Raw genomic sequence first — 24674 nt, 5'->3', positions numbered from 1 at the left:
CACTAATTAATACTGTCAGCTGGCTAAGTAACAAATCAAGACTGTTGTAATGAAATCTGGGATGGGGGAATGGGAAAATTGTTTTCTGAACCCAAACTATTTTGCTCTTCACATAATGCACCCAGAGCTTGGAAAACAACCTGTTTCTTTTTATATATTACCATGCAAATGATTGCAAACTACAATAAACTGTTAAAATGTAACATGTGAAACATTCTGTGGTGCACACCCTCTCATAAGACACAGCAGTGTACTTACATGGGTTCATGTAATTGTTTAATAGCATGAATAATAATTTATTAAGAAATGTTAAATATTCATCAATATTAAATTAATCATTTATGGTGGATCTTTAAATTAAAGAGCGTCCTTGAAGTTTGAGATGTGAGAAGTGTCTTCAGCAAAGCAACAATACCCAGTAGACATTTTACTGCTCCCACACACAACATTTAAACCCTCAGAACTGTAATGAATATTCTGCTTGGCTATATTGGTTTTACCTACAAAACTAATATGCACACAAAAGACAAATGTTGATGTAAAATCTACTAGGCCTAACTGGAAATAAACCGCAGATGAAAGATTAAGAAATTAGATGCATCATACAGGGCTTGATACAAAGTTTAAACAAAAGTCAGCATACACAGTTTAGTATGAAATTTTAAAAAAGTCAGTCATTTTAAACTTCAAGCCAAAGTGCTTAATTCAGATGCCTCTGTTTCTCCCTCTCCCTGATGCCTGTAAGTGTACATTGTGCAATCTACTTATTGATGATTTTAAAGGCCTACAAGGCCTACCTTTGAAGATAGAATGGACCTGAAAACCTTAGTCATTTTATAATTTTGCAAATGAATTAAAACTATAATGTTTATTTACATTATCTGCCTGCCAACACAGAAGACATCTCAGCATGCACCATTCTTCACAGGAGAGACATACAAATGTTCTGTGCATCTAGTCACCTCTGCATGGCAGAGGACATGGCCAAGGGCCAGGTGACACCGGCTGGTAGGACCATGTGTGGTACGCTGTCTCACAGCAGCAGAGCAATGGGCTACACCTGTCTCCACATGCATCACCTCCTGCCCCTCAAGCCTTCTTAGCTCACCCCACCTCGCCCACGTCCTGCCAGAGGAGCCACTGCCACACAGCAAGGTCAGAGCAGGCTGGTGCAGGCAGGGCCCCTCCGGCACGTCGATGACGACCTGGCCCTCGCGTGTGTTGGGTCTTCACTGGCCTGCCGACAGAGCGCTCCACAGTCACTGTTCCATAGCTAAGTGTAAACTTTGACTGCTCAAATGTTCAGAGCGGCACAAAAGTCTTCCGGGCTGATCTCATGTTTCGTCAATTATTCCATACCATGAGACATGTGTTTTGCATTAACATGAACTCTTCTATGCCAACTCTGGAATTAAAGTTACCGTCTCTGACTTATGGTAGGCTCTGGTAAGTGGTGGGAGTATGTTAAGTGGTGGGGTTTGGAGCAAGGCAAAGGAGGGCTTATATAGATTATGGTTGGAGGTTTGCAAATAATCAAGAGCTAATTCATGATATGGCCCTTTCCCATCTCTGTGTCTAAGCCCCTTATTAAAGGGCTTATGTTTCCATCCTGCACTGATGAGAGCACTGATCCTTCACCCCATTTGCACACAATAGGGCTCAATGGCCTATTACAATAAATGTTTAATTTATCCTTACCGCAATAAAATACATTGCAGGAACTCAGGGAGTGAGACTGATCTTTGTGAAATGACTTTAATGAATCATATTGACTAGACAAGAAAATGTTTACCGAAATATTTAAAACCCCAGGATAAAGTAAAAGTTTTCCATCTGCTAAACATTTATTTTAATATACAAATGGATGAAAATTAGTAAACTTTTATTTTTTTTTAGGTAATGATAAATATATTTTGAAAACATGTAAAGATATTTTAACAGTATCACTGCTCATACTGGCCAAGGAACCTCATTCAGTAAAATTTTAGGAGTAAGGAAAACCCTTAAAATAATACCACCTGTGGCAGGTGCTGCATAAATATTGGATGTCCAAGCCTAATTCTCTTATTTTATTTTAAAGTCCTCTATGTAATCCTATAAAGAATCTCCTCATATCTCCCAAGCTCTCTCTTGCTCTCACTCCGTCCCGGCCGAGGTGCTGGGAATCGCTCGGAGGCAGCAGCTCTGCCGTTTTCTATCCATCACACTCGCGTTTGCTTCGCCGTGCATCCACCAGTGCGACCGGGGCCCGTCACTCGGCAGCAGTAAAAGGATACAATAAGAGTGTGTCCCGGGCAGCTCATGAAGGGCATGGCAATCCATCACCCAGAGCCGTGATGGATCGCGCCAGCATCAGCGATGAATAGGGAAAGCAAGACAAAAAACACACTGAGGCCAGAGTGGGGAGGAATATACATTACATCCATTTAATCATTCCAGAGGCTGTTAGCAAGGCAGCAATGCAGGCAGGAAGGTGTATAGACTCGCAAACACTCAACAACCCCCCCCCATCCCCCTACCCCAGCCCAGTTTGCCCGATTACTAGCTTTCTTTCAAGCACTTCCTTCAAAAGGCCAGGCCGCGCCAACCCAGATTGATTATGCTGGGGAAAGCTCAGGGCTGACACACGCTGCAGCAGTCAGAGTTGGGATGCTGTGAGGTTTTTCACTGAGCTGCTGCCGCAATGGAGAGGCCATGTCCACAGGAACTCCCATCAAAGTGAGGGCTAGAGAGGAGAACCCTATGACTCAGCAAGACCAAAGCTGCTCTCCATAAACAGGTGTCCACATGCGTCATTGTGAATGCCAATTAAGCTCATATATTCGTAACTTTATTTATTTATTTAGATTCTTTAACAAAACTGTTTTTTATATAACTATGAAGGCAGTCACTACAATTTTATTTAAAAGGGCAATTATGAACAGATTGTAGGAAGTTATTGAAATGTTATCATGGTTGACTCAGTTATAAAGAGGCGATTGGCAGGGAAACATGCCTTTTAGAATGCCCTCTGAAAAATGAGTGAGAAAAGATAAAAGTGAAATTGATAAGCACTCAGACACACTCCTCTCAGTCCATTCTACTTTTCTGGCCTTAGAATTCTAAGTGAATCATTTTTGTGGCAATTAAGGAATTCTCACTTTGTATTTCTGTGATAAACTTTCCAATGTTACTATCACCTTTAGACTATAATTTCAGACAAAATCATCTCTCAGATCTACTTGAATAATCCATTGAGATTTGAGTGTTTGAGAACAGCCCATATGCTAGCAAGAAGGAAGCTTTGAATGCATCAGCGATGGAAGGAGACGTGGCAGAGGGAGGAAGCATATGATTTGAAGTGAACCCCTTTAATGTTTCTTTCATGAGAAGAATGAAGACATGGGGTGGATCAGGCATCAAATATTCTAATATTCACTATGAGGTCAGGTTGATCTTTCTTCCACATTTCCACTCATAAATATAGATGAAGTGAATGTAAATCAACCTTCCCACCTCTCCATGTGTTTTGTTTGTGCATTTCACTAAAGTAGATGGAAGAAATCTCTGTGTTCTGTGTTCACACAAAATCCAGTTTCAAAGCATATTATCATAAATCCTATACCTTACACTCCCCAAAATAACAAATGTCTTTTTACACATGGTTAACTGAATTCTGATGTAACCTCTGCCATATTGAGCAGTATTAATTTGTAGGTATTTGTAATAAATCACTGAACAGTATAGTCAACATAAATGCAGACAAAATATGCAGATGGTATTCTAGAGAATTAACTGGATAATAGTATTCACTGACAAAATTTGTGTCAGTGGGCTCAATTCCCATCTGATTGTGTAATTAAATCACAATCCGTGCTCTTTCCATCACTGAAAATGAATGAATCCTTATCAGAGCCTTAATTTATCTAGATACAGCAGAAAAGGCATGTAGATCTCTCTACTGCACATTTGCAGAGCCAGGGGTTGTTGATACAAATCTATACTGAGTTTTGATATTGCACGTTTATGCCTCATATAGCCCACTGCAAGATAAAGGACATAGACATCAACTTTTCTTAAGATCCACGGTTTCAGGTTAAGAGTCTCTTGACACTGATGATCACCTGAGCCCTTGCATTCTATCCCATCCAATTTGCTTTCACTCTCTCTCTCTCTCTCTCTCTATGACTCCAAGTCTTCATTTCTGTATCAGTAACACACTTTCCCCTCCACTGCGGGCTGGCCGGGAAAAGGTGCGGCTGGATGAAAAATGAGGATGTCACCATATAGTTGCAAGGTTAGCACACGCTCTAATGGAGAGCTGCTGTGCTGGCCTGCACTGGGGCATGACCCCTCTCACCAGGGGCATCCAGTAGCCTAAGATAAACTACTGTGGGGGGCATGGCGCCCACCCAAACCCCTGCTGCTGAGCTACCATCCGGACACGTGCTGGCTCTGCCACACCCGTACAGAATTTTAACACAGCTCTACAACCACATTCGAGTCTGATAGGTCGGTATATTGACATGCAGTGGTATTCTATACATTGCACATGATATTCCCACCATTACTGTCCTTACTCCTCGTGATCACTCATACTTCTCCTTGATAGTAAAGGAGGAGTGTCGGACTGTCATAATCTTCAACATTCTGGGGCCAATGGGGACAGGGAACCAGGCTCTACTCACAGGCAAACTCAATCTGCAGAATCTGCAGAGCGGAAGAGAAACAGGGCTTTTCTTTTTTTTTACTCTATACATCAGAGCAATGCGTCAAAGTGTGAAGCTGTCCTGCACCTAATTTACATGGAAACATGTTTCACTAAGACACACATACAGACAAAAAAAAAACAAAACAAAAGCCCCACAAATGATTTCAGCATGGGAACAGAACAGCAGAACGCCTGGAGAAAAAGCTGTAGTATGTTTCTCAGGTAAAAACAAAAAGAATTTAAATGTAAGACCTGCAGGCTGGCATTATGCTCTACTATCATAAGTGACATATGATCAGTCACTACAGGGAGTCAGTGGAAAGAGACTTGGATGGGCATGCCTGTCTCCCAGGATACACGCTGTGAGCACACAAGGGCCTCTGTTTGGCAGCCCGACAGCCATATTTATGATCATTTGAGCTCGATTTGTCCATACATACTTGGAACCGAAAAATGTGAATAAAAAATATAGTGGAAGAGAAATTTCTCCCAGCAGGGTTTTTTGGAATTTTACTCCCTACCAGGAGACCATTGGAATGCTCACATCTTCCTGTATGTTAATGGTGACAGGACCATGATTGTACAAGAGGGAGATGTCAATTTTCCAACATCCAGGAATGTTGTGGAGAAGATTTTGTTAGAACAATCATCATGCTTTCATTGATCTCTGCTCATTTAAAGAAAAAAAGCTCAATAGTATATGGTTTTAAAGATAAGTTTGCTCTTAAGTATACATAACACTTTAACATATTTAATTTGTATACTTTTCTCAAAGGCAAATAAGGAAACCTTAGAGAAAATTATACTGCAACACAGTGAATACAACATGGAACTAACCTCCAGAAATTCAGAGGCACTGATGTAGGGAAATAGGAGTCAAATTAGAAACTGTATTAAGAGTGTAAAAACTTCAAATTCTTCCATAATGGAACAAAGCACAATTTTTATATGGGCTTTAATGATTCTTCAACCTCCAACACCTGAGAAGATAAGCCTGCAGATTCTCTGGGGTGTATGCTTAAGATATGACATCACCAAGATTTTGGCCCTTTGTAATCACAACACATACATGCTATGCCTGAGATGTGAATGTAGGCTTGTATGGATGTTTGGGGAGAGAGGCTGTGAGTCGCTTGTAATTGCGTTCTTTAAGAGTTTTCACTGAGAGGTTTTTTTTTTTTTGCACCATGCCTACACAAACCATATACAGGGAGGGGTTAAAGACTTCAAGCGGTTGAGTGAGATAAGAATGTTAACTCACTGTCATGGTAATTACTAATTGCGTACCACGATTAGAAACAGACTCTGTCTAAGAGCTTAGAGATAGTTTAGGAAGACTGCAAGGCAGTGGGAATGGCAAAGAAAACAAGCTGTGGTAGAGTTTCTGTTTGGACTGTTTCTGGCAGGTTTTCAGCGTGCTATTCCAGCGTTTCATCCAGACACCCTCTACTCCCTGTCTTCCCCACTGCTGACAGTGTGGAGGTGGATTCAAGCATGGACCACGAAGCCCCAAAATTCCCCTGTCAACACACTCAATCACTTTTACTGGGTTTGGAGACCACATCATAGGGTCCAGCATCCGTGGTGAACTTTGCATCAATATTAGGAGTGACCATCCTCAACAAAACAAAATTAGAAGGCTAAATATTTTTGACGTATTTTCCTAACCCATGCTAGAAGGTCCAGTTACAGAGTCACATCTTGGTCTGTTTTTTAAATGGCGGAGCAAGAGTTCATGGCCAGAACAAATGTCTTCATGCAAAACTATCTTTCCAACTCTTTCTTCTGCTGTATTGATTTATCATCTGCAAAAAAGGAAGGAAGACTTTTTTGATCATGGTATGAATTTCATTTTTCTTTCATAGTCCCAGCAATTCTTAACAGCATCACAGATGTTGCTGAGTGTTTAATAACTCTCAGGGATTTACCACAGCTAATTAAGTGATTTTCTTCAGTAGGCCACCTGTCACTTTACTGAAATTTAAATTACACAAACTTTTTTTGTCTAAAATGTCCAGGGTCCCTCTTTTGCCATTAAATCAGCAAAAGTTGATATTTTTAAATTGTTTCATGAAATATTCATCTGAGGGTAAATGTATGCCTGCCGTTAACATAGTAAAACTTTGTGTTGTCTCATAGATTTCCTGTATAGGTGAAAACCATGGAGACCTAGATAAAAATCAGGTCTCTGTATTCAAATGAAGCACTTCTTGAGACCAGATGAGCACAACACCCACTGAACCACAAGAGGACATGAGCTTGTAGTCGATGAAGAATTATTCCGATAACATCACCAGAGTACAAAAATATCTTCTCTTTCCACCTACCTGAGAATGATTGCACTTTACGTGGTTTTTCGTGACAAGACAATGGACCCCAACAGGGACAGTAACAGACTGTTAAACACAGATATGAACTGCATTTTTGTGTGTGTGTGTGTGTGTGTGTGTGTGTGTGTGTGTGTGTGTGTGTGTTTATGCGCACTTGTGTTCAGCATACTTTTCAGACAAGGGAAACCCTTTTGCATGCTCAATATAACATTGCATCGAAACCAAAGTAGACAACTGGGTCCCTGGTCAATTGAACATTTCATTCAGTTATTCATTGTATTATTTTTGTTTCCACAGAGGGACAGGCCTGAATGACTATGCCGATGCCCTCACAAAGTGCAGTGGCACTAAAAGACATTAGCAGGCCCTGCTCTGGCTCTGCTCTGGCTATGTTCTCCATCCTCTGTCACCTTGATGGAGGGGCAGTTCATCATCTTCCCTCCGAGAGAGTAAATAACGTGGCTCTGAGCCGAGGCACCCGGCTGCAGAGGGGATGGGGTTTCAGACAGGAGCACCCAGGTTAATAGCTCAGGGGGGGACACCCCTGGCACCCGTGCTCTTACTTAGCAGCCGGTCCCATATAAGCCTCTCTTAATTCCCCCGGGGAGGGAAGGACGTTGCCTAATCTGTATTCAGTCCTGACATTGTCCATGTCTACTACGGGACATTAGCAGCTAGCTCTCCATAGACTAGTGTCCTTCAGTGTATATTACTTTATGTTAATAAAGAAACAAAATCAGCCATGGTGTTGTTCATCTTTGTTAGCGGAGACGCTACCGTTTTGCATGCGTTTACATTAGCAGGAGTCAGTAAGTGCTACCATACAGAGGCGCCGTCCTCGTTCTTCCCTCTAGTACTGATCCCTTGTTTAACTGCAGCACCAATCCCAAAAACTCTCTCTTCCCCCCTCTGCAGTCTTTATCCTGTTTTCCATACCCCTGGAGGAACAGCTTTAACGCTGCACTTGAGAGAAGTGAGCTTGAGAGAAGGAGCCCAGCTCTCTGCCCTGTGGGACCATCTGGATGTTCACTCAGAGGGGACAGGAGCCACTCTGACTGCAGCCTTTACAGTTACCTCCTTCCCATCCCCCTATCAGCTTTCACCCACTCACTCTGTCCCTCTACCTTTCCACTCCTTAAGCTCAAGAGTATTATTTTGTTAGGTGTATCTTCCAAAAAGGCTGGAAACGCAAACATTGAACAGCCAAAGGGAAAAAAAAAAATGTTGCAGTCTCTTTTAACTATTTCAACATCAGGGCTGTCAGGATTTCTTTTCTCTATTCCTGCATGACAAGGGTCAGTTCAAGAATTAGATCAGAGACTTTGATGCGCAACTGTGCTGCTGGGGCTTCCAGCTGAGAACAATAAGAATGTTTATTTTTAATTGCTTATAACAAACAATTAAACTTGTTACAGACAGGATTGTGTCTTACTTGCATTGAAAGAAGAAAAAAAGCCCTATACTACGGAAGAAAACCTTGATTAAATCTGTCAAGGGAATATGCTTTAAATCTGCCCGTATTCTCAAAATTCTGATGGGATTAATTCTACTAATTGCCTTCTGGCCAATTAAGAGTCTATTCCCTGCTGCAGTCTTTTGAAACATAGCAAGGCTAATTGGATTTAATCCTTATCCTTTGCTCTCCGGTGCTGTAAAGAAAAGCATGTCTGAAGATGTGAAATATTACTATGTGCTTTGATTCAATTAAAACACTTCTATTAATGCTCAACCCACATGCATTGTTCTTTGCCTAAGAAATTAATTTCACAAGGAAAATGTTCACTACTATATCAAGGCAGAGCAACATCGAGGGCTGGCAGTCTTGCTGATTACATTCACAGAGCTTTCGACTCCAAAACCTCTCTGTCTTTGCGGTACATGCATGAAGTTAGGGTGAAATGGAGTTCTGAAACTTTATGGCTTTAGTCACTAATATGAAAAGTTTTATGGTAATGATTTGACTGCTGCATCTTCCATTTTCATTGAACTCTAGTCTGACTGTCAACACAGTTCAAGCACCTTACAAGTGATTAATGTGGGCCTGTAAATAATATAGCAAATGAAATACCATGAAATAATATCAGTACATTAATCCTGATATTTTAGTTGTTTATAATCTAAATCCTGGGGAACCCCATTACTGCAGTTTTTGAACTCTGTGCTTTGACACACTTTATCCAGTTGATGAATTTGATAATTAGTGCAGGCTTCTCCTAAGGGTGGAAGTGAGAAGCACTAAGATTAAAATATCTTTCACCACATTTCATCTCATATCATACACAATTAATGTCTGTGCAAAGCACATGTGTGCAACCCAGCCCTTTGGAATGGCTACGGTCCACTGAAAAGCCTTCCTTTTTCAGGTGGGGTTTCCCCCAGGCTGGGTGTACTTGCTGGTGCTGCAGACCAGTGAGAGGGAGAGAGGTGTGCTCGTAAATCCTGGCTCGCTGCAGTAAAAGCTCATCCCCATCCACCCGCTGCCCCACTCATCCTCTTAAATGACAATAAGAATTAATGGTATTAAAGCTTTAGACCCCTGCGCTTCTCCAGAACTGCTTCTCTGCTGCGCAGCACCACACGTCGCCCTCTCTGTAAACAGGTCTTGTCAACGGATGACTGAGGAGCAAAAAGAAGTACAGTTGGAAAATTAGTCATAACTTACAAGTAGAAGAATGCAAAATGTGACTGTGTTCCCCCCCACCACGACACATAAAAGGGCAGAAAGTATCAAAACAGAGAAAACATCAAAAGGTTCTCTACAGTCTGCTGTGCACCTGGCAGCAAGTTCTAAAAGGCCAGGTTTTAGCCACGCACCTCACTGACAAGCTACAGTCTGCAAAAACAGAATCAATGAAACTTTTTTTTTTTTTTTTTTTTTTTTTTTTTTTTTTTTTTTACTGCTTCCTGATTGGCTTTCATGAAGGCATAAGGTGATATTTGCACTTTGCTTAATTATGTTGGTGAATGTTTTTACCCAGTAATAGAGGAAGCAAAGGCATGGCTAACCCTCTCCTTTCACTGACGTCATGCTTGGTTTATCAGCTCCTCAGAGCTAAGCCTGAGGAATAGAGCTGGCATCAGTTCTCCATTAACATGGCCTGTCATCAACAAGCTGCTTATGGCGGCCTCATTCCACTGAGTGACTGTATACATTTCTGCTAATAATGTGTTTACTCGAGCTGTCCAGGGAGTCAGAGCCAGTGACAAATCCCCCTCAAGGATAAAGTACTTATTTCAAATTAAGTGACTTCTCATGAAACAAAGAGAGAGAGAGAAATGGAGTGAGAGAGATAGAGAGAGAAAGAGAAATGGAGTTAGAGAGAGAGAGAGAGAGAGAGATAGAACAAGAGAGAGAGTTAATGTGAGTGGGAGTCGACAGAGTGAAATGTACATGTCAGATGGAGGGTTAGTGAGGGATCTTCGAGCTTTCTCTTTTTGCCTCTGAGCTAAAAGAAGATTTGGGCTAATGACAATTTAAAAACAATAACATTTGTGAGCGAAAATGAGCTCTTAGTTAGTGCCCTGATAGAAAATGCCACTTATAAAGCTATGAGATTGAGGCTGTGCACTAACCAGCCTAAGACTAATGCACACAAGGCATGCCTTTAATTCTAAGGTTTTAGTGTAAATCGCATGCTCTTTGTGAACTTTCTAAGGGGCTCATTTAATTTCTGATTATTTCTTTACTTCAAAGACATGTTTTTTGCTATGGGTGCTATACATTTTTAAAACAAATGAGTGTTATTCAATATGTCTAGAAAAAAAAAATGTAAATGATAGATGCCTGGAAGGCAACTTTATCTTTATCTGCTAGTTCTTTGTGTGTCAGTGTTGGACAGTCCATACAGTGTAGTGTAAGGGTCCACATCTTGAATGGCAGTGTGAGAGGGAGAGCATCTGGAAAAGAACAGGCAGGAAGCCCAGAAAGGAATTTGGGGTTGAAATATGGGTGTGAGGAGGTGGACACCATATCTGTTCCATAAAAATGTAGTTTAAGAGGGGCGGCACCACTTCTATTTGCATCACATGCCTCATGAAAATATAATGAAAGCACATTTGGTGACCTGAGAGTGCTTTACAGTCTCACTTATGGACTGCTTAGGAGCGACGTTTGCCATGACCATCGAGGCAATTATAATGGCAGAGCAAATTAAGCATGGGAACACAGAGCTGTCATGTTCGATGTAGTTTTAGTGGTACATGAAATATCTTAACCATGCCTATTTCATGCCTGTCTACACATACTTCAGAGAATGAATGCCCTGCCATGACATTTCAAATAGAATTCACAATGGTTTATCTCAGAAAAATGCCTTCTGTCAGCAGGACCTGAACAGCTATGTACTACATACATAAAAGATGCCAATAAAGAGGGGCTTTGAAAAAAAAAACTGCCTTTCCCTGTATAAACATGTAGTATGAAAAAAAAACAAAAAAACTTGTAACTTGTAAGTAACCATCAATGACATTTATATTACTGATATTATCTATTTATGCTCCTTAGATATCTTATGATGTAGGAATGAAGGGATACACAATCTTGAAAGCAGGACCCTACAGCTTCTCAGCTTTGATGGGTGTGCAAAGATTTGTGTGGAAGCATTTGTACAGTCATTGAGCTTGCTCTCTCTCTCTCTCTCTCTCTCTCTCTCTCTCTCATACACTCTCGCACAGGCCAGCCCTGTGCGCTGTGCTGCTCTGTGCAAAAGCCAAGTCCCACTCCCTCTGACACGGTTCAACATCTGGATCTGCTAAGGAAATCAACAGCCTCACTCCTCCACTGTCACTTAACCTGCAAGCAATTGACCCGCGTGTTGAAAAGTTTTCTTGGACGCTTACGGCGCCCTGCTCAGAGCACGTCCCCTCATGCTATAAATCACACTGGGCACTCGCTGCACGAGCACAGCTGGGCCTGCTTGTAATTTTCACGTTTCATTCAGGAACATTTACATTGATGCACAGATTATCGTAATGCTGGGTTTAAATCCATGGCACATGTAGCCCATTGAAAGTTTTAAGAGACATTTGCAAGGAGCACAAACATATGAACAATGATTAATTGCACCTCCATATATTGACATATATGGAGAAATGTGTTTAAATGTGACTGTAGAAAGAACTTCACATATGAAAGGCTTTCAGGGAAACCAGTGACTCAATAATGAAGTCTGTACAGTGATGCAGCATAGATGGCCCTGTGTAAGGGTTCCATGCACTTCAGTTAACCAGCGTACAACTTGTGTCACTCAGTGGAACTCTGCTTCCTCTCCAAAAGTGAACATGTTCCTTTAAAAAACAAGAAGTGATACTGGTTGCAAAAATAAACAGAGGAATAAAGTTACTCAATAACATCCAAAACCTGTAAATAGTGCCATGCAAGTTTACTTACAACTAATCTATACAGAGCAGACTTTATACTCATAACACTATAATGACAAATCAATACCATGCATCAAACAAGGCCTTTACACATCAGCTAGCATCTTCTTGATAGACGTATGCAACGAGCAAGGGTATGTGCAACATTTTTTTATGGTCTCAATCCACTGCAGAGAAACAGCCAACAATAGACCCCAGCCACCATGTATTAGCTCTGTGCTGTATGAGAATGTTGTAGCTTTGCGCTTTGCCTGTTGAGGATTAATTCCACTTCATGCAATATTCATCAGCTTCCAATAAAAATGTCCCTTACCACACACTGGTGCAGTGCAGTAGTCAACCTAAAAGGCCTAAAGTTACGGGGGAATCGGTAGTGAATGGAGCCCTGGATGATTTGTGGCTAATGCACAGAAGCGGCATAGTCTCAGAGGTTTCATCATGGCAGCTGTTGGAGAGACTCCACCAGCTTTGGCCACCACCCACCACTCTGATCTATGGCTTTAAGCTGGAAGGAAGCCTGAACCAGTGTCAAGCCCTTATTGCGCTAAGGGTCCCTTCAAAAAAAAAAAAAAGAAAAAAAAAAAAAGCTTTCACTGTTCAACTGTGTGTCTGACACTGCGGTTGTGAAGCACTTCTTGTCCCAGAAGGTAAGACCCAGGAGGTAGGGAAGGCCCAGGAGGTAAGGAAGCAATGAGCAGCTTTATTGTGATCTTTAGCCCCTGTGCCAAAAAAAGTAAATATGCAACAAAAGCCAAAAAAGATAAGACTAGGTTATTTGGGTCATTTAACTAAGGAACAATAGTTTCTTCAGTCTTTGCCTTTCCCAATGATTCCACTGTAAGGAACACCATGTCTGTAAGGAACACCATGTCTGTAAGGAACACCATGTCTCTTCTGCAAAAGCTATCGAAGAGCTTGTTGCATGAATGAATGAATGGTCTGAGGCATAGACATCTTGCACTGTATATTAGGGAATACTTTCCATCTGTGTACTCCAGTTCAAGTACATCTGCATTTCAAATTCAGTTTAGTTTGAGATGGCTACAGGAGAAAAAAAAAACAAGACAACCATCAATGAGCCTGGCTCTGCAGTGGGTGGAAATCCCATAATGGGCCTGAGTATCACTTGGCTAAGCTTTTGAATTTGCACATGCCAAACTGTAGAATGAGTGATGATGTTCAACTTAACGCTGCTCTTTACCACAGGGAAATCTGAACGACATGGCTCTTGCCCTGAATGAAGGGATCTAGCAGGTCAGTGGGTTCCCAAGGTTATTTTGTTGAAATTAAGATCAAATCAGTTTTCAAAAGTGTGTTCCACATTACCGTTTATGCCAGATAGGATTCATTTTTGTGTGTAGAAATTCAAGTGGGGAGTGGCTTAGAAAGCAGGGATCTTAAAGTGAGATGTGGACAGAGGACAGTGTTTACCAGCTGCAACAGATGCAGTCATGTTTGTTCTACAGTGATGAGGTTAAAATGGTTGATGAAGAATGAATCTGTACTACAGCTCAGAACTCTTAGGATTAGTTGATACAATCTCTAGAATGTAGCCCTGCTCAAACTGTCAATTTGAAGATATGGGTTGTAGGTGAAAGGTCATCTAGGAAGACATTTTAACTATTTGCAATTTAAATGCCATCTAATTGTGCATAAAGGTGATCTGAACCATTCTTTGGTGAACTGACATTAGATTACACATTATATATTATAATTGTAGCATACTCCATCTCCTTTACATTTGATATTAGATTTATATTCTGCACACTTGGCAGATCTATGAGTTTTAGTATCAGGCATGAGCCTCCCACGCTGAGTGACAATATGATCATAATCAAGTATATTTTTTCTAAATGGAGTACATGGCAGACAAACAGGTCATAAAACCTAAATGATAAAAAGTACACAATAGGGTCAGTTCAGGATGGTTGGCTAGGGTTGTCAGGATAAAGGGTTCCGTTGGATGAGATAAAGCAGCATTCTCCAGGCCCCGCTATGACTCAACAACACTTTATGGGTTCCCCTTCTCGATCCCTGATTTATTCTCTGGCTTGACATAACCAGACAGAGCAGGGCGTCTGTGGAAGGCGCGTTGTCCGACAGTGAGGTCCAATGGCACCCAAAGCGATGACCCTCAGGGCCTGGCTGGCTCAGGCAGCTAATTAATAACATCTCTGGGAAAATGTCCTGTGTAGCTGGAGACCTCCTGGAGCTGTGGGTGGACAGTAACCGTCCCTGTGCCTCTCTCGCAGGCAGCCGGGCAGGCTGGACACGGCCAGTGATTAATGAGCCATTGTTGTTGGAGAGCCTATCTTAGCTGGAGCCATCGAGCTTATCGAGCATGTAGGCCCAGGCCTCTGCAGGGGATCTCTGACCCGCTCTGCCCTAAATCTCAATGCCCTCTCCCGGGCCAACAGATAAGCACTGCTCCTGTTTCCTTGCATTTGGGACCCTCAAGGAGCAAGTTCACTTCACCCGCCTGATAAATCATACTTGTTTTTCCTACCCGGCTTGCATACAGCCTTGAAAGCCTTGAAAGCTACCAAGAAACAGGCAGCGATACCATGGGCATTTGAAGAAGCACAGCTCTCTGTTCTTGAGGCATGGTCTGTTTCATAAAAATCTGTGTCTCTGTCTGTGGCAGGGAAACCGACTCCAGGGCAAGAGGGAGGCAGATGGGAGCCGTCAGGTCCTGAAATGAAGTGGTTTAGGTTTCACTGGGCCGCCACTGTTAAATCTGGGCCGCTTTCCCACTCGTTGCACAAGCCGTCTTGGCTGATTGCAGACAGTCAATAGAGGAGGGGGAGGGGGAGAGAGTGACATAGAGATAGAGAGAGAGAAGGATAGAAAGAGAGAAAGAATGAGGGAGTAAGCAGCCCCTGAGGCACTTAGTATCAAAACTACAACAAAACATGTCAGAATCATTATCAGGCAAAAGATATGATTAAAATATTGTACAAGGTTCTCCCTCAGTGTCTCTCTTTCTCCCTTCTCTTTCTCTATAGGCCAGACTCTTTTTTTTTCTGTTTGAATGGAGGTTAGAGTGCAGATGTCTGGAGCTTGGCCAGAGAGTTAACATTACAGTACCTACTGTACGCCTCAATAGCCACACTGCATGCCGGGTGGGAATTAGGACTGACACAGCCATCCATCTAAAACATGAGCATTGACTCACAATGTCACATGCTGTGTAAGTGTGTGTGTGTGTGTGTGTGTGTGTGTGTGTGTGTGTGGTGGGGGGAGGAGAGGTGGGTGCTTGAGTGGGTGGGCTTGTGAGCCCTTTCAATTAGCAAAACAGGTTAGTGCACATTATGACAGTAATGTAGTGTAGTGGATATGATGTTATAATATGTGCTACTCTTTAAAATGTATACACACACACATCTATACACACACTTAACACACATTCACACATGTTCTCTCTCTCTCTTTTTCTCTCTCTCATACACACACACACATACATACACTGGATGAAGCAGCACACTGCCACGGTCCTGGATTATTAATTCATGTAGAGCAGAGTGGACGAACGTGTCAGACCAGCGCCAGAGTCAGAAATGCCTGGAACACGTGAGCACGAGGGTCAGTGGTTGCTCCTGTAAATACTTATTCCAATCCATCTCAATCACAGGCCTCTCTGTCAGTAGCCCTAGCGATAACTGCCTGCCTGCTAAAGTGAAACATGACAGTTAAAGGGTTTGCTAGCTCTGTGCTTTCTTACTCTTCTGCTGTTCTCTGAGGCTGTGGGGCAGTGAGACAGAAAGAGAGAGAGAGAGAAAGAGAGAGGGGGAGACAAATTGAGTGAATGAAAAGAGAAATTTGTGCAATGGATTTGTTGATTATTTTGGTTTATTGTTTTATTGTTTGGAACCAATTTGTCACAGTCAGTTTCAGCATGTGCTTACATTCGTTCAGTTCATTCACTATATTCTTCCAAGTTTTATTTGATTTTCCTTTAGTGTTCTTTGTTGTAGTATTTATAGTTCAGTTCATCACCATCATATCACGTGTTCCTCATGCAGACGTGAAACTAATAAATATTTATGAAATGTTCCAGTCTGTTTTAAAATTTTCTAGTCTGTTTTTCGGATGGACATTTGTCTGACCCCAGTGTTTCCCATCTACCAACCACTAAGCGAAAAATATTCAGTCAAATGATGAGATCATTTGAATAGATTTTGAATAGATTTGAATAGATTATAAGAATTGACAGAGTGTCACAGTTTAGAATGCTGTCCCTGTGACTGCTTGACTCTAATGCACCGAAGCACCCTCACGCATGTCAGGTATGATGCATGTCAGACACAGAGAGAGCGGTCAGACCTTGGTTTCTGCAGAAGACTCTGGAGGCTGGGAGGACGTGGAGTGACAGCTGTGTGGCTTGTCAGAGACAGGTAAGGACAGGAGCAGCTGGATCTCATCGCCCTCACCTATGGGTCTGACACAGGAAGCCCAGTGCAGGGGAGGACCTCAAACACCAGAACACAAGCAGAACATGCTGTGAACGGACTGCCTGAGCTCATTCTGCCAGATGTGTTTGATTCTTAGAGGAAACACAGACTTTGTTGCCAATATTTGAAATGACAGAGAAACATTATGAGCCATTTGGCTACTGAAAAATGGAGACAATGCACACACAAAGAGATTTATGTCACAAAGACATAAATTATAGCAGAGTGGCTTCATAGAGGACAGCGTGCCCCACGACAGTGAGCATAATGTATTCCAGATTGAAGGAAGAATTATGTAGTCAAGAGCACTTTTTTCACTTGCATTTTCTGTCATAGGGAGTTGTATACTAAATCTCTACTATGTCAAACGTTAATATGCAGTCTCAAATACCAAATGACTGATTTGGAACTTGTCAGGCCAGCGGTGTTGTAAAGGACAGTGTTCCGAAGCCTCCTCTGACACCCTGGCTTACTTTGCCACAGGTCAGCATGCAGGGATTGAAGCAGGCCAGCGAGTCTAAAACCACTTCATTACAATAAGCAGCTTTAAGAGAGTGAGAGTGAGAGAGGAGGATACTTTACTCTGATTTATGCCCCGCCGTAATAAAACAGACAGCCCTCCCCACCCCTTGACTGTTTAATATGCGAATATGCAGAGCATCTCGGCTCTGACAGAACCCCATTAATAAAGCGGCTGGCATAGAGCAGAGAGCGGCCTCGTAGCTCATCTTTATGAAAATACATGATGATGGTTTTACCGAGCGTCATCTTTTACAGTGCAACCCTGCCCATGGTCCAGGAGAGCTCGGACATTGTGGTGTACACACAGCCATAACTCTGACTGTTCAGCTCCAGGCCTGATTTTAAGTATGCGCATGTATGAACACATGTGCACTCATGCGGACAAATACACACACTTCCCAAAGCCTGTAGGTCTGCACACCTGGAGAGCTGAGTGGCCAGTTTACTGCATTTGCAAACATGCACATAATAAAATGGCAAGCACAGTATGACATATTTTGCAACATTTGCATTGCATTTGAACTAAACTGTCTTCAATAAGACACACATATTAATAATACACAGGACATCATCTGTAGGTCTTTTTTCCTCTCTCTCTCTCTCTCTCTCTCTCTCTCTCTCTCTCTCTCTCTCTCTCTCTCTCTCTCTCTCTCTCTCTCTCTCAAGTTTAGCCATATGGTCGACTGCAGAAAATGTAGAAGTACCTCCTTTAATTTTTGTGAAAGCATTTTTGAGGTACTGCAAAATCATGCACTATGTGTTTCTTACCTCTCCTGGCTACAAAATTCCCTTTGCTATGTGGTGCAGCATTTCTGGAGAAAAGGATAGCACACAATAGCACACACAGAAAGGACAGCACAAACAGTGCAGCTCAAGTTAGAGAGGTCACTATAATACAGAGTAGAAGCACCATGCATTGTGCCTTTCCTGCTGTGTCACCTTTAGTGAAACGTCCTGCCGTGTACAGTACAGTCATAGAGCAGGAAGTGCTGCCTTTGGACTCTCTCCATTACATCCATCGGCAGTGCTACGGATGGGATCTGACAGCAGTCCTGTCCAACATTACAAATCTCCTCACATTACACATTTACTCTCTGCTGGCTCGCAGGCAGACACACACAGGAATAACCCTGAATGTTGCACTCACCATCACCGTCTTCCTTCATACTATCATAACTAGCCCTTTTTTTTTCTCCTTACGATGAGCGAATGTAGGAGAACTGTAGGAATCTTAGACTGTTTAAATACAGGATTTGGCACATCAAAGTAAGCCAGCTATTGGAATAACAGAAATAATTAGGAATGGAGGGAGAAGTAGAAATACTCCAATTTTCATATGACTATAATTAATGTGTGAGCTAGCCTGGCTTGGAGGAGATTGTTTTTTTGGGTTTTTTTGTTTTTTTCATTGCTTGTTATAAAAGAATTTATAATAATCACACTGCAGGTCAAAAAAAAGACTTTGTATCATAGTTTCATAGACCTGGTGCAGATGATTCCTAGTGAAGACACACTTTGTCACACTAAAGTGAGTTTTTAGTGGCCCAAAGCACCCAGCTTGAAAGGTGAAAAAAACAGCAAGCCCAATGTATTTAGCAATATTAGTATTATATTGTTTGAAGGAAAGAGAAGAAAAATGCCCTGAAATGAGTATAAGGACACAACCAAAAGATTTTTATTCTTAACAGAAAAGACATAAACCTGTTTAACCCATTAAATGCTTGGTGGTACCATAAATTATTATGTCCCCCACAGCTTATCTCAAGTAAAGGCACATGTGGCTTAGTGTATATTATATTACTGAATGAAAAATTATTTTAATTATTTGCTCTGCACTTCCCTCCCAATAAAATCATAGCCAGTTGTGTTCCTGAGGGTCACCAGTCAGAAAGATTCCAACATGGTGTCTTTAATCTGAGCGCTCCCACACCTTTCTGCACCACCAACACGCATGGAGCCAAGCTATGCCATCGTCGGCAAATCAGAAGCATGTGATATATGATCTTACATTAAAGCTGATTCATGTCTGAATAACTTTAAAGCATTATCTGCACCTTGTTTTCTACACAGAGCCACTGTTCCAGTTGTAAGCATCAGCTCCCCTGCACTCTAAATGAGGGGAACATGTGAGTGAGGCCACAATGTCTGCCTCTTTATCTAATAGCTGCCATTTGCACCCCTGCCAACAGCTGCAGAGAACAGTGGCGAGCGTACTGTTAAATTAATCTGGGATGAGTCTGTGAAACCAATACCTCTGGTGGACAAGTTTATCCTGCCTTTGCTTTAAGGGCTACTGACTGTGGCTGTGGTTGCCACGCTAAGCTGAGCTCTTTTCCTGCCCTTTTCCACATTCTATCACTCATCAGCCTGTAAAGCACTGTTTCCAGCTTTAGTATATGGGTGGTACATGCTGTGAAATTTGATTTATTTACAGTGCAAAATACGTCTCCCACAAGGCTTATAACCATCTCTGTAAAACCAATACTGTAAGTTGCCACTGGAAATGGAGAAACCAAGAAATTGTGAACCAGTGGCTATTTGCTATTCTGTTTTGGGGGGATTTTTTTGGGGGGGAAGGGGGGGCATCATTTGTTTAGATTAAAAGGTGACAGCTCCTAGAACCCCCTGCTACACGTCCATGGGGCTTTTCCTTTTCTCCTCGATGACTCGATTTAAAATGAAGTCGCCGGTCGGGGGTAATGGACGGTGAAAACGTAAAGCAGTGCTTTCTGGTGCACAACAAGCCAGACCTCCCCTCACCCCTTTTCACCCGTCATCACCACGGTGACCTTGCTTGATACAGTCACGCTCAGATTAGCCAGTGGCTTGGCTGGTGCTGAAAGGAAAAGTCAGCACAGCATACAGGGAGAAGTCCACGGATGGAGAGGAGTGCCATCATTGGTTTGGAAAAGAGAAAAGCACCACCGTTCACGCTGAACACTTCGTATTGCTGGTCATGGGCCTAGAATTAAGAGGGATTCAGCTCTCCTAAACTCTCATGTGTCCTATTTATTTGGCTACATTGGACACTAATCATACTCAGTAAATAAATAAACTAATTACTCTCAATTAATAAATTATAGTGCAACAATAAATTTGTTTCGGCCAAATCCAAATCAAAGTTCTTAAATTATTTTAAACCATTGTTTGTGATTAGAAAGGAAAATGATTGAGAACCCCTTAGAATTGTCTTTATTTCTGCCTGAATGCCTTCTAAAAGATGACATCAGCTTCTTCTGCATCTTAAAATTAGATTAGGAGCAAAAGCAAAAATTAATTAATGCAAAAATTCTGATGATACTGAAGGGTTCACAGACTTTTTTCACACCTGTAAATAAACAGGACTAGATAGGATTCATTCCAATGTTAAAGAACATATGCGTACATATGAACATATACGTACATATGAACATAGTGTAAAGATAATGATTAACTTGTTGACCAAAGCAGTAGAACGAATTTGCAGTTGTAACATTCTGGACTACATTTTCAGCAAATCTAAACCATATGCTTTGTTCTGTATACAACATAACACTCCTTTTCGGCAGGAGACAGTGTCCCCTGGTGTTTGCTCTTACAGATTATTATTGATCCAATTAAAGCACTAATGAGGTTCCTCATAACTACTTCTCATAAACATATCATTATCCAAGATTGCAGCACCTAAAGGCTTTCCATCCATGTTCTAATCCTTAAGTAGCACAAGCATAAAAGAGAGGAGAGATTCCTCTGTCTTTTAGCCAAACACCATGAAGCCATTGAATACTTTGGCCTATATGGCCTGGAATACTAGGCTCATGTATACTGTGGCTTTGCTTGGGGCCACTCCTTCCATGGCTTGAGTGATCCCATTTTTTAAAACCACCATATACTTGATTCCAGATTGCTTTATTAAAGCATACGACTAGTGTTGCCATTATTCGGTAAAAATGACTCCATTATAAACAATATTCATTAGCTGGACCATGCACAAATCCTTGACTGGGTTTTGTTGCCACTGTAAAGCACACCTGTTGTGGAGGCAGTGCCAAAATGCTGATCTCTGGCAGCCCCCGGCTTTTCAGGTCTTTGTAACAGCAAGCGATTGGCCTCAGCACTCTGCTGACACAGCATGGCTTTTTTGTGCGAGAACGGTCACATGTGACATCACAGAAAAAAAAACGAAAAAAAAAAAAAAAAAAACATGTGCAGGATCTGGGGCAGCCTAAATCCTTTTCTGTTCCATACCAGGGCCCACAGGCCTACAAACCCTTCTATGTAACCCTCGCTACATTAGCGCTATTGTGGAGGGATCGGATCTGTCTGTGCAGGCATTCTATCAGAATGAGGTAGTGCAGACAAATGCTAAGCTCTCGGTCATCTTTTTAGGCACAATAGGGAGCAGCGAGAGCTCACTCATGTCAACCTCGAGAATTCCCTAAGGCCTTTTTTTTTTCTTTACCTATATGTGGCAAATTCTACAATGGACAAATGTGCTGAATCAATGTGATTTCGACTAAAACGTGAACATATAAATGTGAAACAAAATATCCCAGCCAAATGCTATCTAATTCACTGTTTAGTTGTTTTAATGCTGCCTATCTGAAACAGCATAATATACCTTCAAGGATTTAGACAAACCCTCAGAGACCCGTTGTTGGCAAGAAATGTCTTTCAGCAGAATGACTAGAAAATGAGTAGACTACAAGAAGCTTAATCTGGTTTTTTAGGCTCATTCTAAAAGACCATTCAAACATTACCACACTGCAGCAATGAGAAAACCTGGTTTGGTCCACTCCCTTGATGATACCGTGTATAAAAAGCCAGGTGGCACTTATCATCCTGCTTCTCACATGGCTGGAGTATCGGCGTCCTATTTTCCTCGACATGTTATTCCCATAATCCGCCAACACTTGTCGCTTGAACTTAATGGATGGCTCTAACCATTTTCAATGGCAGTTCTTTGTAGTGTATAATGAACAGTGGCCAGGCCTGATGAATGAAGTTTGGGCAAGGCAGACGTCAGTTCTTCCATTAGGAAAGCCTCTCTTCAAGTGGGCCATATTGAACCAAGCCTTTTGGCTATTAGGTTGATGCATGACACAGTCTATTTCAGTTACGCTTTAATAAGTGAATATTTATCTTGCGTTGTCTGAGAAAAGAGGAAAATGGACTAAAAAAAGCATGAACCTGAATCATTTTCTAGCTATCTAGCTATATATCTTTCTCTCTGGTCTTCTGTGTTGTTTAGTGCCAGGAATCTGTTAAAATGTGTTAAACTTTCAAAATCATTTTAATGCGGTGATGGTATATATATATATATATATATCATGCACAGGAATAAAAGTATTTAAAATATGTCCTAATATTTAAAATGCTGAATTATCAAATTCAGTAAGTGACACATAAAAGATAGCATAACATTGCACATAGCTCTATTTGCTATGACACAAGAAAAAAAATCATAATTATTGTGCCGTAAAAATGAGTGTTAAATACTCCATGAAACCCATGAATTTATAGGGAGTGTGAGCTCTCCTCTTCTGAAATGCAAGCTGATCAAACATAAACAAACTCCTAATGAAATGCATTCCCAGAAAAAGCAGAACTTATTTAGGCACTGAGTTAATTTGACTATGGGACTGTAATCAAGCCCTGGTGAAAGAGACATTCATTTCAGTGATCAAGTAGAGCAAAGTGACACTCTGTCAGGTGATTATTCACTCAGCCCATAGCCACTCACTGCCTATTGCCGTGATAATCCATAGTTCCGTGCAACAGCTCTGTCGCTATGGTAATCCACACCCAGCAGGACTGTAGCTCCCTCTGTATGACTAATCAAGTATATTCTGACAGGCCTACATCTAGAAAGGCCTATATTTAACTGCCTTTTTGCCTGGTTGTTGGAGTCTCATTGATAACTCATACTTAGAGAAAAAGAGAAACATGACATGTAAGCATACAGGCTGAGGCCAAACTACAGCTTGTAGGACATTTGTGTACCCACACTTAGTAAATCTCATTTCCCCTGAACCAGAATGGGTTTGAAAGTGTGAATTTACCTCCTTGGATATTCTACAAGAGTGCAGACATTCTAAGCACTGTTCACAACTTCCTTTCCCCTTCAGCAGGAACTTACAGTGCTGACCAGGTGATAGAACAGTGACAGTGTATTCTGACATGTCTCATTTCTCTGTACTTTGCCCTTTGCGCTCTACAACTTTGTCCCCGTGACTGCTTTGCCTGTGCTACTCAGAATAGGGAACGTCACTCCCACTGACTGCTGCTCCTGAGTGCATCACAATGTCAGGATTTAAACTGACCTTTGTTTGCCGAAAGAAACTTTTACTCTCATCATTATTCATCCTTGATTGAGAAGGAAGGATAGGATAAGACTAAAATCATAATGACACTGTATAACCAAGAACTTTCACTGAACTCTTTGGTAACATACTGAGGTTTCAAACTGTATCACAAATATATTTCAAAATCGAATATGAAATTTAAAAGGTGTAATAAGTATTGGTTTGCAAGAAGTAGTGTCACATTTGTGTGTAAGAATGCAATGCAATATAAAACTTCAGATTCAAGTCAAAGGCTATACCAGAGAAAAGATGAGATTATGTCATCCATGGTGGGTAAGGCAATTTAGAAATATCCCAACTTCATTCTGGATTCTCTGGCTCAGACAAGCTGCGCCTCGCTCATCCTCCTCTGCTCTTCAGAGAAGTGTTTCCTTTGATTAAGTAAGCAACACTGAGCAGGAAACATTAAACAAGCACCCCTGTTATGACAGAAAGTCATTTCAGGAGACAGCTGCTCACATGTCCTGCTGAAAGCACGTTGAGGAAGAAAAGAAACTAAAGGAAGGAAGGGGGGAAGAGAGGAGAGCAAAGCAGTCCTCCTACTTCACAGGTCAGCCGAAGGCTTGAGGAAGCACCACACCATGCCCAGCAAACAATGGCCAGAGGCCACGGCAGCATTCCCAAGCCCCTTGGCTCCTGACATGGATAAAGAGAGACTTTCCTTTTTTGTTCGGCTTATAAAACAGTGACCATGTTAAATAAACCAGTGGCCCATCATTGGTGAAATACCAACAAGCGCCAGGAGTTCTCCAAGGAATTCTCACAGAACATTTGGGTCACAGGGTTATCGCACTCCAAAACTTTGCTGACAGGGGACCATTTCGTTTTTAGAAGCAATCATATAAATTGGTCTCATATTGTAAGGACTGTCTCTAGGACAAAGTTCAAGGATCCTGCCATCATTGCAACGTTGTAATGGTATTTTATAATGCCACTGTCACTGTTGTATAGTTTGAGA

Source organism: Electrophorus electricus, chromosome 4, assembly GCF_013358815.1.
Source record: "Electrophorus electricus isolate fEleEle1 chromosome 4, fEleEle1.pri, whole genome shotgun sequence".
In the NCBI taxonomy this organism is placed as follows: Eukaryota; Metazoa; Chordata; class Actinopteri; order Gymnotiformes; family Gymnotidae; genus Electrophorus; species Electrophorus electricus.
This window is presented reverse-complemented; position numbering follows the sequence as displayed.